Raw genomic sequence first — 18,724 nt, forward strand, 5'->3', positions numbered from 1 at the left:
CCCTCTGCCATCCCCAAGAGCTCCGCCCTGACCTCTTCTTCGTCTCCGCCAGCCAAACGACGCCGGAGCGCCCCGCAGCGCCGCCATCGCCGTTGTCTTCGTCCTCTGCACCAACAGTCGTCGTCGTCGATTCGCAGCAACCCGACCGCGCCCGACCTCGCCGACGACGCCGTCGGACGCGCTGTGAGCACCCGCTTCATCTCCTCCTTCTCCCCTGGTCGCGCTCGCCCTCTAGGCCGTAGCCCCCCCATGACCGAAAGCTTGCTCGCCGCCATCCATGTCACTGCCGTGGCGAGAGCCCACACACGTCGCATCCGAGGATGCTATCATCCTCAGCACACTCCCAGGAGCCGAGAACACCCACCAACTCCTCCTCCCATGCGCCGTAGCGCCTGACCCGCTGACGGCGAACTCCGGCCGCCGCCTCTGTGCTCGCCGTCGTCATTTCCGGCGACCCCGAGGTCTCCCGATCACTCTTCTAGACGCGGTCGAGCACGGACCATCTTCTGGTGGCCTTCGCGCGTCCAGCCGCCACCCGTAGCGCGTTTCCGAGCGTCGCCGCCGCGTTTGTGTGCTCGCCGGCATTCAACTCCGGCGTGCTGACGTGGCCGCCAGCTAACCAACCTATAGTCACTGACTAGTGGGCACAGTGCCCTAATAGTTTTAACTTCATCACTAATTAGAGCAAGTGCCACTGACATGTGGGCCCAGGCCTTAACTAATATAGATTAGGTTAGTTTAATTCTAATTAACCCTGGTGGTTAACTGTGTCACTCACGTTTGGACCCCACACGTCAGGTTTGGCCTGGACCGAGCCGTTGACCTGCTGACGTCACTGTGAGGTCATGCTGACGCAATAATTCCTTTTTGGAATTTAAATAAATCTTAAATGATTTATTATTTTCAGAAAATACCCCAAACTTCTAAAAATCATAGAAATTCAACCATAGCTCAGAATGAAATAATCTATATATGAAAAATTATCAGAAAAATTCAAGCAATCCATCTATACCATTTTCATGCATGTTTGAACAATGTTTGTCCTATGTTTTGGACAAAACAAATAAAGGGCATTTAAATAATCATATATGGAGTTGGAATTTGAATCATGTATTCAAACCAACTTCATTTAAATCATAGCTAGATGCATTAGCTCAAATCACGGCATGTTGACATGTCACATTCATGCATCATATTGTGCATTGCATTGATTGTGTTCTTTCTTAGTTGTCGGTGTTTGTCCCCTCTCAATAGACGTGGTTCCGACTATGTGATCGATGACACCGATGAAGAACTATACTATCTTCAGAAGTGCCAGGCAAGCAAAACCTCCTTGTTCATTCCGATACAATCCCACTCTCTCGCTCCTGCTTTCTTTTACTGCATTAGGACAACATCGATTCAACTGTTACGTGCTGCGGTAGTTGAACCCCTTTCCTATGCATGACCTGTCATTGCCACAGTAAATAGATGAAACCCACTAGCATGAGTAGGAGTTGTTTGAGGCCCGATGTGCCTACTCATTCATGCTTGTTTGTCATGCCTGCTACTGCTTAGAGTTGAGTCAGGTCTGATTCATCGGGGATGAATTGGAATGTGGTGAACATGTCCTACTGTGTGTGAGCTAAGTGTGTGAACACGATTTGGTAAAGGTAGCGGTGAGAGGCCATGTAGGAGTAGATGGTGGGTTGTCTCATTGCAGCCGTCCTCAGGAACTGAGTTCTATGTTTGTGATCCATGAACAGTTACTACCACACATTGGGCTCCGGGCGCTCCAAGCTCTCTCGACTTATTAATCAACTCGATCTTTGTCCAGGAGTTGCAACTAGTTTCTGGTGTTTGTAGGTTGTGTTAGTAGTCTACCAAGTGGCACCCGGTACAGGTGGGCTTGGGACAGACTAGGCACAATGGCCCGGTGTACCAAGTGGCACCCAGATGGTGAGCTAGGGAACCCTGTACACATCGTTTGGGGCCGTGAGCGACACCCCGGCCGGATCTCCTTGCGGATGGAACCCGAATAGGCGATAAACCTGGACTAGAGACTTGTGTGGTTAGTCAGGTCATGGCCGACTCCCTCACCAGGCTTCCGCTTGAAGGTTGCCGAGATACACGACGTGTACATGGTGGTAAGTGGCGAGAGCGTGTGTGAAGAAGTACACCCCTGCAGGGTTATCATTATCTATTCGAATAGCCGGATTCCTCGGATATGGAAACTTGGACCCCTTGCATAGTTCATTGACAAGTGAAAGTGGATACTCTAAAATGCGCAAGATAAGTGTGAGGATTATGGATGGCGTTCTCGCAGGGGGACGGGAGCGGATCCATAGTGGTGTATTGGTATGGTGAATTTGTGGACTCGTGTGCGCCACTTCAAAAGAGTTACTTCCAGTCGTAGTTCAGGTTTGCCACAGAGTCAAAGCTGGCTTGCTGAAGTTAAACTCCACCACCCCCTTTGTTGATACCGATGCAATTGTAGTTAGTTCTGATGTAAGTCTTGTTGGGTACATTTGTACTCACGTTTGCTTAATTTATGTTTTGCAGAGAGACGTCAGTCTCACTAGTAGTTCCACTTGGACTTCGACATTTAGCTTGATACCTCAGCTACGATCTTGTGCCCTCGGCAGGATCTGGTAGATAGTCAGGCTTCTCAGCCTTTTTCATTTGTAGAAGTCTGTACTCAGACGTGTTAAGCTTACACGTGTGCTTTTACTTGTATGCTCTGGATGTTGGGTCATGAGACCCATGTTTGTTTTATCTGGCTCTTCGGAGCCTAATGAATAAATACTTGAGTCGTAGAGTTATGTTGTGATGCCATGCTGTATTTACACATATCGAGCATATTGTGTGTATGATTGAAATGCTTGGTATGTGTGGGATCCGACAATCCAGTTGTTTATGCTTGGCAGCCTCTCTTATGAGGAAATGTAGTCTAGTGCTTCCATGAGCCATAGTAGTCCGCTACAGCCCGGTTCACTGGAGTCCTACTAGCCCAGCACTACTGCTCAGGACACTTGACTGGCCGGCATATGTTTCACTTCGTTCCTGTGTCTGTCCCTTCGGGGAAATGTCACGCGGTGACATCCGAAGTCCTGCCTAGCCTGCTACAGCCCGGGTTCCCGGAGTCCTGTTAGCCCAGTGCTACAGCCCGGATTCACACGCTGCTGACCGACATGCTCGATGTGATTCATGTATGCCTGTCCCCATAGGTTGGTGCCGCTTTGGGTTCACGACTAGCCATGTTGGCCCGGGTTCTCTGTCATATGGATGCTAGCGACACTATCATATACGTGAGCCAAAAGGCGTAAACGGTCCCGGGCCATGGTATGGCGACACCCGTGGGAATACCGTGCGTGTGGCCGCAAAGTGATATGAGGTGTTACCGGCTAGATCGATGTGACTTGGAATCAGGGTCCTGACAGCTTTGGTATCAGAGCCTGACTGCCTGTAGGATTACCAAGACAAGCTGGTCGAAGTCGTGTCTATAAATGCTTTAGTTATATAAGGGAATTGATTGTGGATGGGAACGTAACGCTCTTTTTACTCCTTATCCTCATGACCTTCTGATCTGAGTCATCTTATCTTTTCTACGGGGTTAAGAACTAGGCTTCTCTTCTATCTCTCGGGATGATGTGTTACTAAACCGTAGTTGCCTAGGATTGTTGGATTTAAGCCTCAGTTCAGTTCCTACTACTTCCATATGTTCATAGCTGGCCTCAGAACCTTGATATTGTGATGTTGAGTGGTTATGCCACCATTTTGTAGGATGTCTCAAATATTTTTGAGCATTTACAGCTGTTATGCTGTCCGAGTCATCCCAGGTTCCTAAATAGTCTGATGCACTTGCAAATCTTTCCTCCATGTTCCCGTTATATTTTTGGGCCAGATTAAGCACACTAATCGGTGTGTTGAGGTACTCTGTTGCATCTACATATATGTTGGAGCTATTATTATGACCCTAGGTGTCTTATAGAGCCACCTGGTAATCTAGCCATGTTTGGTGTTCCCAGTGTGATGATTCTGGCCACCATTCTCAAAAGCATCTCGTGATGTTATTTATTTAGTAGGTATTCTACTCCTGGGTTTTGAACCCGAGATTCACCCTACTTCATGTTGTTAGTATTTGCTAGTTCCCTTAAGATATTAGTAACCTTGGATAGTCCTCGAGGTCTGTGGTATATCGTTCTTCCAATACCATGAGCCAATATGGAAGAAGTTATTTGAACCAAAAGATCACAATCAGAGTACTCTTGAGGAGTTCTCCATTCATAATTGTGACTCTGCCAGTCCTACCTCTCTGCATGGGTTATCCGAAAGAAACATGTTGAACTTTGTTCGACATACTAATCCATGCATCCACAACTCGGAAAGTTATATGTTCCTTGAGTTGACCCTCCTCAGTTGTATTCCGACCCTAGTCTATCAATTGATAGTCAGGAATAGTTGTGCATTCGTGTTCATCGATGCCTATTATTCTTGTGGTCCGTCAAGCCATTCTATTCTGGAATGACTAGGAGAAACAAACTCCAGCACCTCATCCATTTATTGGATTGGTCAAGGTAGTTGTATTACGCAGATCAAAATGCCAATCTAGCTTTTGTTCTGCTCTACGTCGGAGTATTACCCCCTTTATGTCAGGATTGCCATGAGAATTGCACCACCTCTTATGAATTCTTGACGAAGTGATACTACTCGCCATCATTATCCATTTCTCGGTTCCGTGTTGTTGTAACCGGAATGCTGACAGGTGAACTGTGATGTGTGAAATCAATACTCCTAGCAACCTCGTTGCTTGGTAGTTAATGGACAATACTCCCACTCTTAGCATGCTGGTTATTGAATCATCATCCTAAGATTGATCGTGCTACCTGGTCCAATTTTATGGTGCACACTTCGATCAATGAGTTAGGATTGTGCCAATCCCTCGCTTATTTGATCATATCATCTTGCCCTCAAAAGCAAGATTGTTCTTGAGCTTAGAGACATTTAGGTGGTTCGTGATTTTCCAGACATCTTCACAAAAGTATCACCAGGTCGTCCCCTGACCGCTATGTTGAGTTCGTGATCAAGTTGGTTTCTTGTAACCACCCCTTCTCCAAGAATCTGTGTTGCATACCCCTGAGCTAGTTGGTTAAGCTAAACAACAACTTGGAGAGTTGGAAGATAAAAGCTTGTCTGACTTAGTTCATGTCAAGGGATATCTTTTGTGTGTGTGTGCGTGTTGAAGAAAGATGATATCTTCATCGATTTGTCCTCGTGATCAATTGTTGGATCTATTGTCTTGTCCAAACTTTGATTTGAGTGTGGATCCTCAAATCAAATCAGAACCAACGATGTTCGTAATGTTGTCTTACTCGAGGTTGATTCCTCGGGCATACACCATTACATCCTTTGGTCTAACCAGTGCTATCACCTTGTTCACATAGTCGTGGAATTCCATCTTCATGGGAACCTGGATGAATTGTTGTTGAGCCCATCGACAACATCCTTATCTTGTCGATTCATGTCGAACATCTAAGTAGTGTTGGAAACTTTATAAGCATTACCCTCATGTCCCATTCATGAAGCATATGTTCGGATGAAAGAAGTGACTTCCCCGAATACATGTGCATTTGATGCAAGTTGCCGCTGTGAATTTGTCGGGGATATACCCTGCGGTATGACCCGGCTGGAATGTTAAACCGGCTGGGACTTGGTAAACCGGTGGATGGTAAACCGGCGGAGAGTTAAGACACAGAGTCAAGACAGATGGCTAAGACAGACGGTAAACCGTCTGGTGTTAAACCGGCAGACAATGTTAAACCGGCAGAACAATGTTAAATCGGCAGACCAATGTTAAACCGGCACACGTTAAGAAGCCCAGGAAGGGAAGTCAAAATAGTTTAAGTTAAAGTTCGAGTTGGACTCCAAATGTAACCCTCCCCTTCAACATATATAAGGAGGGGCAGGGCTCCCCAAAGAGGACAAGCGACAGACAAGAAGAAACAATCTGAGGGCTAGACAGAAAGAGGAGAGCCGGTTTACGGCGACTCCCTCGTGATGATAATGAGATCTAGCCTCAAACAGCATGTAGGGTTGTTACCGAATGATGTTTCCCGAGGCCCAAAGCTGTCTAAATCCCTCTTTTGTGTTGCATCTCTTAATGCCGCTCAACCCCTCTCAAGCTACCACATAGATGCGTTGGCCTCACGACTAAGTCCTCACACTAAGGACATCTGCCGTGACAATTCCACGATAGTTGGCGCCCACCGTGGGGCGTGCGCATGGTGGTGTTGAGTTCTTGGAGGGATTTCTTCCAGGGCTCAGAAAGTCTCCAATTTTCCGGATGAGCTGGTTTGAAAGGACTTCGATCAACTTCAAAGGTCATTAGTTCAGATTTGGGATCTATAAGATTTTAAGGTTCAAGAAATATTAGGGATATAACTTGTCTGCCGCCCTCGTCCGACGATCTGTTGAAGCCAACAGAAAGTTTATCCACGTATGATTTTTTTTCGGCGGTTTATGCACAACATATTACAAGTCCCGGAGCATTGACTCATCGTTGCTGGTGTTTTTCCTTAAAAAGCATAGCGATCCGAAGCCAGTTCAATGTTTGGAACACTGCCTAGGACGAGACTGACAAGAGCAAAATTGTGCAAGTCATCCGAGGCTACAGACTAACCAGCCGCGTTCTGCTACTGTTCCTAGGCCGTGGGAATCAATATTCTGCTGCTAAGCTTGTTAACCTGGCATGAAGAATAGTCAAATACCAGAAAATCAACTAGTAGGTGATCAAGACTAGTACTACTTGAGTGCTACTATATGAGATTACAACATCCATCCGAGTCAGAAAAGTCCAAGAGCTGTTGCCGGATCATCGGGGTATTTCTCAAAGAAAGAAAGAAAGGAGTGGGGTCCATAAGCTGGAAGAACACCCAGACGTATAAATTAGGGTCCGAATAACTGCCACACGTGTGGCATGGACGGGAACCCGCCCGCACGCCTCGTGTGGCATGGACGGGAACCCGCCCGCACGACCACGTCCGCGCGCACAAAAGCACGGCCCGCACGTCCGGTGTGTGGCAACCCCGCCCGCACTGCCCCGTCCGGGCCAGACGACCCGTTGCCCGCACGACCCAGTCGTTCCCGGCCTCCGATCCATCCCCTCTCTCGTCTGCCGCCATCGTCACCCACCTCTCAAACCCCGACCTCCGTTGCCGGCCATCTCTGGTTGCCATGGCAACCAGGGCAGATCCGTAGGGCGCTCCCACGGTAAACCACACCCCATCCCTCCCCATCCCCAGCCCCCCACTCCAACCCAGCCCTCCAGAGACGATCATCTAAAACCAGGTGAAATCTCCCGATCTCATCCTTCTCATCCTTAAGGCTGAAAATCTCCTGATCTTGTACTGGGTCCATGCTATAGGGGTAGAACACTACATGGTTCAGTGTATATTCGCAATTGCCAGGCAGAATACACCAGATTTGCCATGTACTACGTTTGAGATTAACTTAAGTTCATAGTTCAATTGACGCAAGTAGTTGGGTATGAAATGGATGAGTAGGAATCCCTAAAAAGGGCAGGAAGGACAATTTTTGGAATGAAGGGGGTGGGAAAAATTAATTGCCACTTGTGTATAACGACAGTTGCCACCTTTCGTTGTCAGTAGCTGCCACCTATTTGGACCTGTTGCTTGCCATCCCTATCTTCTATGTGCAAGCAGCAGAAGAATACAATTCTTGTGGATTGTTGATGCCTTCTTGTTCATACAGTGATTGAGAACACATCGGAAAGAAGCGAGACACGGAAAGAATGAATCACGAAGATGGCGCTGATGCTTGGGGTTCTCAAAGGCCAGAAACACCCCCTTGGCATGCATCAGAGTACAGTCAACTCATCTCTGCAGGGCCGTTGCTGCCACTACTAGAACAGTATGCAGGCATAGGTATGATGCGTGATAACAAAAGAGGAGAACAGTTGCCATCTTCGCAACGATGAAGATGACATTCTACTTATGTCATACACTATCATTTTTTCGCAGGTCCTTATGACCAAAACACTCTTAGGGGGGCCCCGTGGCAAGTTCAGTCACAAGGCGCTAACACTGACAAATGTACGGGAAGCCAACTTCAACTAGCTAGTATGGCTAATCAAGGTAATGCAAAACGAAAAAAGAGCACATACTGCTGTGGACATGAAAAATGAACATGCAAAAAAAAACTGGCAAAAGGACTCACGAGTTATGACGGGTGAAAATGCAGAGCCTTCATGCAGCACGTGGCATCAAGCAGCACCCATGTACCTGCCATCGACGTCATACACAGGTGAGTCCATAAAAAAAGTGAAGTTGCGGATGCTTAATTAGCAGAAGGAGCATAGTTGACAACTACAATTGCCATGACTGAACATCTACAATTGCCATGAATTAAAAACTACACTTGTCATCCCTGGACAACTGTTGTTGCCATCCCTGGACACCTGCAGTTGCCATGGAGGAACAACTGCAGTTGCCATGCCAGGGCAACTACATTTGCCATGCCATGGCAACTGCAGTTGCCATGAAGGAACAACTACGGTTTCCATACCGATGCAACTACAGTTGCCATGCTAGTAAAACTGCAGTTGCCACATTAGGGGCAACTGCAGTTGCCGTGCTAGCACAAACTGCATTTGCCATGAATTGACCAACCACTACTATGCTTACAGGTTATTACGCTGGTGGTAACCCGGCAAACGTCTCGTGGCAAGCTTCACAAATTGCAGGTGGAGCACGTCATTATGGTGTCACAGACCACACAAGATGATCAAATGCAGCACAACAAGGTAAGGAAAAAAATTGAACCACAAAAAACAGCGCTACATTTGTTATTTGTACGCAAAACAATAGTTGCCATGTTTGTTGAACAGTAGCTGCCATGACTGGATAGCTACAGCTGCCATACATGTCCACGCGCAGACTCACGGCTTGCTGTTTGAAATGATGTCATGCCAAATCACTCGAAGATGGTGTGATCCGTTGCAATACACAAGTTATCCAAACAAAAATCTTACTCTCGTACCTGTTTTTTCTATTACAGGGCCTACAACTACACTGAACAGCGGCGCGGGGACATCTACTGTGGGGAGCTCTGAGCGGACGGAAGAGGCGTTCCACCAGCCAGCAGACAATCATGCCGCAAACAATTTCGAGTCAGAGTCGGGAATGTCAATCATTCCAGCAATGCCGACAAGCACCCCTTTGAACACAAGCACTGGCAACACTCAAGTAGATGGAACTGCCACTGATACTGAAGTGAATGATGAAACTGACGATGACGCACAAGGGGATGAAGATGGTGGCCAATCAGAGATCGTGGTACCTCAACCACCGTACATTGGGCAGAGATTTGAATCGTTCGAAGAAGCAAAGGAATACTACCAGACATATGCAAAGTTCCATGGATTTGCGGTCAACACCGAGTACCATAGGAAAATTAAGAAAACTAACGAGTATAGCAGAGGTGAGATGAGGTGCCACAAGGCACGGAGGAACAAGAAGGGGAAAGGTGTTGCGCCTGTCGTTCCGGAACGAAAGAGAGGTATCATTCTCAAGACTGAGTGCCCTGTCCGGTGTAAGCTAAACGTAGATGGAGCACAGTGGGTGGTCAATGAATATTTTGACGAGCACAACCACCAACTCATAAAGAAGTTCGACCTAGTAAAATTTGTGACTGCCCACAGAGGGTTCACCCCCGTCGAAAGGCAATTCGTAAAGCTGCTACATGATTGTAAGGTCGGTCCATCAAGAATGGTATAGATACTATCTCTCATCCACAGCAAAAAGGGGACTCTGAGTAGCATGCCGTACATACCAGCTGACGTCACAAACCTACAGGCCAAGTACCGTAGAGAGAGCAAGTTGGCAGACATAGAGGCCACAATGGCCTACTTCGATGAGAAAGCGAAGGAAGATCCAGATTTCTTCTACAGGATAAGGTTGGACGATGAGGACCGTGTCAGGAACATGTATTGGGTGGATGGTGCTGCAAGGAGAGCCTACAAACATTTCCGAGATTGCATTTCATTCGACGCGACGTACCTCACCAATATGTACAAGATGACATGTGCTCCGTTCATAGGAATAAATAACCACAATCAGTCGTTGCAGTTCGGCTGCGGGCTCGTCCGGAACAAAGACACGGATGGGTACGTTTGGCTGTTCAAGACCTTCTTGGAGTGCATGGATGGACTTGCTCCGATGAACATAATAACAGACCAAGATTTCAGCATGCGTGCAGGCATAGTGGAGGTCTTTCCGTTGGCAGTGCATAAGCACTACAGGTGGCACATTATAAAGAAGGCTAAGGAGACGCTAGGACCGTTCTTTGCTGACCATCCAGTGCTGCACAAGGCATTCGAGCTGTGCGTGGACCACAGCTTGACGGTGGAGGAGTTTGAAAGGAGCTGGATGGCCATGAGTAAAACACATCAAGTCAAAGACAACGAGACTCTTGTTAGCCTGTGGGAGAAGCGAACGTACTGGGTGCCGGCCTACTTCATGCAGTGCTTCTTCCCCTTTCTGCAGACTATGTAGCGCAGCGAGGGGTTCAATGCTGTTTTGAAGCGGTATGTCGGCCCTGGCAACTCATTGCTACAGTTTGCCAAGCAGTACACAGCTTTGCAACAAAAAATTCTGGGATATGAGCTATAGCAAGAAGTGACCACGGCACTAAAGCAGCCAAAATTGCTAACGTATTTACCGATAGAGAGGCAAATGAGCAAGATATACACCAACAAGATCTTTAACAAGTCAGTTGCGTTACAGTCTTATTTGCAGAAAAAGCACCAAGTCAGTAGGTGCCTTATAGAGTGCAATGCAGTTGCCATGATATGCAGTTGCCATGTTTAATGAAATACTGTTTGTCATGCTTGCTCAGCTGCATGTTGCCATGTTCAATGAAAATTCTGTTTTGCCATGCTTGCTCGGGTGCATTTTCCTTGTTGAATGAAGTGCAGTTGCCATGTTTAATGCACTGTGCTTCCATTGGGGCATGTTGGCATGCAAATGCCAATGTCAACTGGAAAAAATGTTATATTGGCGACACATATGCTGAAATGCAGTTGCCATGTTTAATAAAATGCATCTGCCATGTTTGCTGAAATGCAATTGCCATGTTTACTCAACTGTAGATGCCATGTTTAAATAAAAGGGCAGTTGCCATGTGTTTACGCAATGTGCTTCCATTGGGGAATGTTGGTGTGGAAAAATGACGATGTCCAGTTGAAAATGTACTACAGTTGCCATGTCTAGTGTACTACAGTTGTCATGTGTAGTGTGCTGCATTTGCCATGTCTAGTGTACTGCATTTGCCATGTTCAACGTACTATATTTTCCATGTTCAACGTACTATATTTGCCATGTTCAATGAACTATGTTTGCCATGTTCAAACAAAATGTATTTCTATTTCCATGACAACATAAGGTGGTACAAGAAAAGAGCGCACGATAGTTTAACAGAAAACACACAAAACTTGCAGATTCCAGGAAGAAATAAAGCGTGCTAGCATGTTCATGGATTTCCAGGTGGACAAACATACATTCAAGGTGTGTTCTATTTTGGGCATGTCAGATTCAGAACCTAAAGACTCGGACAAAGGAAGGAACTACTTCGTCAAAGCCTCGATAGGCGAAGGCGAGTACTACTGCCAATGTTGCAAGTTCGAACGGGACGGCATTGTGTGCTGTCACATACTAAAAGTAATGGACATAAACGCTGTGACACGGATGCCCCACCATTTCATAAGGCGGCGATGGACTTGGGACGCTGACGACGCGTTGGCGCCGCAGACAACACACGCAGTTCTGGCTGTGCATGACGAGAGATCTGAGTCAACCATGGAAGCTGTGAGGCACGTTGTGTTGACAAAGAACTATGCTGAGCTAATTGATGAAGCGTGCAATAGTGATGAGATAGTGAGAGTCGCATAAAAACATAGGAAGGCACTGAAAAGAGAGCTTGATGAGATCAAGAAGAGGAAAGTTGAGGAAGCCTTACACCGGTTCCCCCGCACATCAAGTGTGCCTTCATCCATGGGGCCATCATCTGAAAACTCGGAGATAGGATCTGGAACAGAAGCACACAGACCCAGGTCAGGAACCCACCCCGTTCTATCACAAAGGGTCGTCCAAGAGAGATAAGGTACAAGTCAGGATTGGAGAACCAAGCAAAACACAAGAAAACGAAGAAAGGGGCGGGCAATCCATGAGCAAAAATTGGGGCGATGTGACATGGTCCTTCTGGACATTTTGTTTTGTACCCTAGATGATGAGAATTTTTTTAAAAAAATTAGGAGAATGACTCTTGAGGGGCATTAGAAGTGGAAGGAAAATTCATTGAATGGATAAATGCAGTTGCCATGTTTGGGTACTTAATCTGCCATGTTATGTGTAGTTAATCTGCCATGTTATGTGTAGTTAGTCTGCCATGCTATTTTATACTAAATATGCCATGCTATTTTATACTAAATATGCCATGCTATTTTATACTAAATATGCCATGCTATTTTATACTAAATATGACATGCAAGTTGTACTGGATCTGCCATTTTAGTTGTACTGGATCTGGCATGTTAGTTGTATTGTATCTGCCATGTTAATTATGTTGGATCTACCATGTTGTTTGTACTGTATCTGCCATGTTAGCTGTACTGAAAATATGCCATGGTATTTGTAATGACTCTGCATGGCATATATTTCCATGACAATACGACGCGGTTTAGAGACACATAGTGTGTTGTGTGCAATGTATGAGAAACAAGTTGGAAAAAGCATAACGTGCATAAACCGCAGCAAAGGTTGTGGCTACATGATCAACCTACGCATGCTAGCCGGTGCATCTAGCGATGAAAAAGAAGAAGAAAAATAGCCAAAATGAAAAACGACAATGACTTTCACTACCCATGTCTGATGAACTACATTTGCCATCTTTTTTAAAACATCGTAGACGCATTCGAAACAGCAAACCGGTGCTAGAAACGATGAAATCATTGTAATAATGATAAACATAAAAACATATCTGATGTAACGCCTAAAATAGGTTCACGTCCACACATATATTACAGAAACTATTCAAATGTCGCTCACACACCACCACTACATAGTAGGCTACGCGGGGTTGCAGTCATAACATAGCACACAAACATAGTTTTCGACGAGAGCAAAGAGATAGTACCTTACATTCCTCGGCAACAGAATGTAAGGTATGCGTCCGGTGTGTAACGCCATGTGATCACTTGTACTTCTTGATGACTTTCTTGACAGCTTCCTCCATGAACTCGCGTGCTCCGGACCGCTTGTTGAAATCTTCATTCGTCAACCAGTTCCATGTGTAGATTTTCCGGAGCTCAACGACCGTTGCAGCTGTGATAGGGGGGACAATTCTGCCTTCCCACTTTGCAAAGTATTCCAGCGCATGAAAGCCACAGTCCATCCTGCACGAGGAAAAGAGTCAGGTGAACACGCAAAAAGGACAGACGTAACAAAGATAGACTTCAATTCAGATGTGACAACAAAAGAGGGGTTGGATTGATGTAAATGGCACATGAAGGAAGGAAGAAATTACGTGTTCCCTTGCTTCGCAGTCGCCACATACTCAGTCGGGAAATGCCTGATCTGGACCTTTGAATGTTCGTACTGACGGTTCCATGTCTCTTTGAGGTTGTTAATGAAGAATTCGGCATGCGTAGTAAGGTCTGCATCAGCTTCCGAATGACTTGAATCAAGCACCTCAAAATGTTGGTTCTTCAGGTCAAGACAAATCGCATAGTGGTGACCACACTTGTCGTGTGGGTCATGTGGTGCAAGCTCCTGGAACATGGGGAACATGACCTGCATTTAGAAGTGAAGAAATGAGAAGCAGAGTTCACATAAAGAACAGCAGAGGGACAAAAAAATTAAAATCACGTGGAATGTTTGGTTATGGGTGGGGGTGGTTGAAAGAAAGTTGCCGTACATGTATGAACAAAATGTGTCGTGTATTTTACTATCAAGTTGCCACATAGTTTGCACGGGATGCAAAAATCAAGAAGTCAGTGTGCACGGCAGCTGTTGCCACATGAAAACATCTTCCACATAAACACAAGTGCAGATGATGGCAAAAAACCACACCATGTGAAAAAACATTGCAGACAGGGAAGGACTACTCACATATTTCTTCAGTGTGAGCTTGAATTCACTGTGTTGAGCTAAATTCTTCCTCAGGATTTTGTGGCGGAAGTCACCATCCCATATTTTGCAGGTCACACTGTAATGCATGATTATCTTGTCGGCACACACATCGGTGTGATTGTTGATGTAGTCGATCCCGCATGCAACTACATTCATCGACATTTTACCATTTGGCCTCACGGACTCGGCAAGATCACCCAGCTCGACGTACGTCGCTCCGCATTGAATGACTTTGGTTCTGTCCAAATATAAGCTGTATGAAAACGATATGACATGGAAGAATCATGCCTACTAAGTAAAAAAAATATGAAAGAACTAAAACGTAAGCGGATCGTGTATAGAAAGTACGAAGAAGATGAATGGTAAAAAAGGAGCAAAGCAAAATGAGAGATTATGGGGTGTGGTCATTTACGCTTTCAGCTCCTTCATGTGCTTGCTGCTGGCCCTCGCATTTCCAAACCGCTTGACCATATCGTACAGCTGGGTCTGTTCCTTAGTGGCCCTGAATTCGGCCTCGTAGTCTTCCGCAGGAGGTGGCTGAACTACCCTCTGCTGCCTCACAGAACCAGAGTGACACTTCTAATGGTATCCTCAGATACCGTATCTGCGGGCACGTTGGAACTTGATTGCCCTTGCCCTCGTGAGGACCTCCTCTGCAATGCTGCCTCCTCAATCATGCGGTAAGCTTCGTCAAGTGACGATGAAATCTCCTCAGGGATGGCTGCAATGATAAAAAAAGTTGGTTAGGATACCTAGAAAATCAAAAACAGATGGATTGTGAGAAGATAGGGTGCATGATGTGAGATGTAGGTAGAAAAAGTGGGGCAGTTGCCATGTGTGGTCCAACTACAGTGGCCATGTCATAGAAACTACAATTGCCATGTAGTTGCACTGTAGTTGCCATCTAGTTGGACTGTAGTTGCCATGTCACAGCAACTACAGTTGCCATGTTGTGTCAACTCCACTTGCCATGTGATTGCCATATGAAAAAATGCAGCATGGAAACAAAAAAAGCAGGTGACATGGTGTGGCAAATCCAGTTGCCATGCGTAATGCAATGTATTTGCCATGTGACAGCAACTACAGTTGCCATGTTGAATCAACTTCAGTTGCCACGTTGTTGCCCAAATGTCAAATGCAGCATGGCAGCAAAAAAATGTAGGTGACATGGTGCATCATTCCAGTTGCCATGTCAGCACATGTCAGTTGCCATCACAAGTGAGAACCCCCAATAAATATGATTGGGACAAAAGTCAAACTACAAAGATGTATACAAGAAAAATCATAAGGACATGACAAGTGTACCTTGCACAATCGGCTCTGCAAACTTGACAGCCTTCCTGCCCTCGACCATTGGCTGTGCCATCATTGCGGGCATGCCTCCTAGGAAAGCAAAGGCAACTGGCATAGGATCTTGCACCACCGGTTGATCTTGACTGATGCCAAGGCTGAAGCTCGGTGGGGTAAAGGCCATTGGGTGCCTCTCATTCCTACTGGCCGGACCACGAACGACTTGCGGGGCAGAATCCAAGGGTGAAAGATCGACAAACATATCTGAATCGGCCGCTACAGAATGATCGGCCTTATTTGTAGGGCGGGGCATGTTGTCAGCGGTATCAGCCGCAGCTTTCATGACAATCTTCTTGTTTGGGCTGTAGGGGACACCGACATTGACTGGGAGCCTGGAAGTGCGCAGATTTATGCTGGGGATTTCCACTGCGGGTAAAGGCGCAGTCTGCTCCGGTTTTTCACCTGTGTCACTCGTGCCCGGCTTGACACCTACATCAGTTGTGCTCCTGTCTTCCGGTTTCTCCATCACATTGCTTTTGGCAGGTGGCGGGAACAGTGTGGACGCAGGAACATAACCAGACTCGTCTCTCCTGCTCCTAGCTACAGCCGGTGCGTTGGGTATGTCTGTTGGTTGCTTGCAGGGGCTACGACGCCTAGGTGGAAGACCAGCATGCGAAACAGTCGCCTTAGCAGTATCTGCACCGACAGGAGCTGGAGCTGTTGTGCCAGGACTCTCACCTGTAGATGGCATATCCTTGTGAACTGCCGCCTCAGCCGCTTCTATCATGGACACAGGAGTGCCACCACGCATGCGCTTGGAATCAGTGTCAGATGAGCGGGAATCTTCCTTGCTTAGGTTCGTCTCGGGAGCGTCCACTTCAACGCTTGCTGATGGGGTGGCATGGCTCACAGCAGCATCCTTCATTGCCAGAAGAGTTGGCAATATTTCAGCTGTCCTGGAGATACCGACTCGTCACTCCCCGATGTACGGATGCCTGTTGTTCTAGCCTGCACATCTGCAGCCGGCGGAGATGGTCGGCCACTTGCATCAAAGTTGGTGGGAGCGGTCAACGGTGCAGCAGCAGTATTGTCGCCTGGTGCCTCATGTACATCTGAGTTGCCCCCTGTTGAAAACATTGAATGCAGGCGTTCGAGCGGGTCCTTACTGATATGCTTGGCCCCGCGCGTAGTAGTCTTCTTCACCCTGCAAAAAAAAGCACATGAAAAATGTATTAAAAATGAACAAAAATATGTTTGCCTTGGTAGAAATCTTAAAAAAATGAAAAACAAGTGGAAAAGCTGGTAGTTGCCATGTAAGGGGAACGTGAGTTGCCATGTGTCATAATTAGCAGTTGCCATCCAGCAGCAGTTGCCATGTTAGCCAACTTGAAGAATGATAAAAATGTCTGATCTGCCATGAATGCAATTTCAAACCTAGGTGTGGGATGAGCTCACAAGCCAACGGTAAAGATGGCACTTGCCATTAGGTACATTAAAGTTACCATTTGGCCTAGATTCCAGTTGCCATGTAAAAAACAATAGGAGTTGCCATACACTTAAAAGGGAAGGAAAAAATCATTTGGAGAACAGTAGTTGCCACGTGGGGGGCGATGACAGAAGACAATGTGACAAGCTAAACGGATGCATTGGAAAATCAAGAAAATATAGCGCTATGTCAATGAAAGCGGATGAAAAAACCTACTTCTTGACTACCTTCCTCAGGTCTGGCAACACGACAGGATCGCCGGTGTTGGTCGTCGTCGTGCGAGGAGATGACCTGGTGGAAGGGGTGTCACCGGCAATGGGGGCGCCTTTGTTCAACCGAGCAGAAACACGGGTTGGCGTTGGCACCTGTTTCTTCATAACTGCTCGTCCACCAGCTGTCGGCTCGCTGCACGTATGAGATGGAGGGAAAAAAAGGTGGCAATTGTCAGACACCAAACTCGTTGCCGCGCTTGACAAAAACAAGTGCAAAAAAAAGGATGAGTCTGTTCGAAGAAAATAGACAAAGCAAAAAACTAAAATAAAAGTCGAACCTCTTCCTGGCAGCTACGGGGTCGGTCCTAGACCTCTTGCCAGCAGAACCCTGCCCAACACCCTCTGGAGCCCTCCCCCTCTTTGATGGCAAAACCCCCTCACCTCTCGCAGCCGTATGTTGTTTGACTTTCTCCGGTTGGGGGACATCTGTTGCATCCTTGCCCTTGTTACCACCTGCGCGAACTTCAGCATGATCATCATCATTGGTGTCCTCTTGCACATTCTCCATGACATCATCGTCATCCTTGCTGAGACCAGCATCTCCACCTAGTTCATCTTGTGTGTCAGCAGGCTCTTGGGAACTGTTGTAGACACACCGGCCACGGCAACCGGTTGGCCGGTGTGTACATTCTGGGACAAATGAAGTGAACTGCCTCGCAACCGCGTCGCTGTCAGAGCCACTGAGTGAGTCCACCCCTCAACCAACTTCCCGAGCAAGCCGGTCATTTCAGATGCAAACTGCCCTATTAGATGCTCAACTAGTGCCCTCGCCTGTGCATGAAACAAAGAAGCATCAATGACCACCCGTATTGCAATCACTTGCACGACATCAAAAAATACTCCACGACAAACCATAGATGTAGATCTTTTGATTACCTCGGCAGGGCAAGACGGAGCTGAGTGCACGTCCATCCACTTTCCAAAGTTTTGAGGCCCCCTAAACACGCTGTAGTCTATAGCATGCTTGGCCATCAGCTGGAAAGAACAAAAAAAGAAAAAAAAGCTAGGACGTAAGAGAGAGAATGTAAGTTTAAGAATGAATGAAAAGAGTTGCCATGTGGAATGAGACATGGATACAGTACTCAGACAGCCATGGATAACAAAGGTAGTCATCTCTTATGACCCATAGACGGTTGCCTCATGCCAATTTGTAGGCATGCCGTGTGGGCAAAGAAACCAGAACTAACCTGCAGTTTTCCATATGTGGTGTCAGTAGCCTTGTCTACGGCAAGCACAGCCTTGACAGCGTTGATAGTCCACGCAGAAACAACAAACTTGTGCGCGGGCGGCGGGCTTCCTGTCCCAGTGAAATCCACGGTGGACAGATCAAGATAGTCGACGTACATGAGCTGATGCAAAACAATTTTAAAAAGAAAGAAATATCAGTTGCCATCATGGGTACTGTGTGGAGGAAAACAGGATAATATATGTTCCCATGATAATCAAGTTGAGGTGCATGAAAGAAGAGAAGAAAAAGAAGAAGATGCCATCTA

At 46.6% G+C, this 18,724-nt stretch overlaps 1 pseudogene; it reads left to right on the top strand.

Annotated features, from left to right (window-relative positions):
- The first annotated feature begins 8,219 nt into the window (after nt 1-8,219).
- Nucleotides 8,220-10,550, top strand: LOC147961450 (protein FAR1-RELATED SEQUENCE 5-like; annotated as a pseudogene).
- Nucleotides 10,551-18,724: the final 8,174 nt, after the last annotated feature.

The sequence above is a fragment of the Triticum urartu genome, chromosome 7A, assembly GCF_056163025.1.
Source record: "Triticum urartu cultivar PI428250 chromosome 7A, HENAU_Tu73, whole genome shotgun sequence".
Lineage (NCBI taxonomy): Eukaryota > Viridiplantae > Streptophyta > Magnoliopsida > Poales > Poaceae > Triticum > Triticum urartu.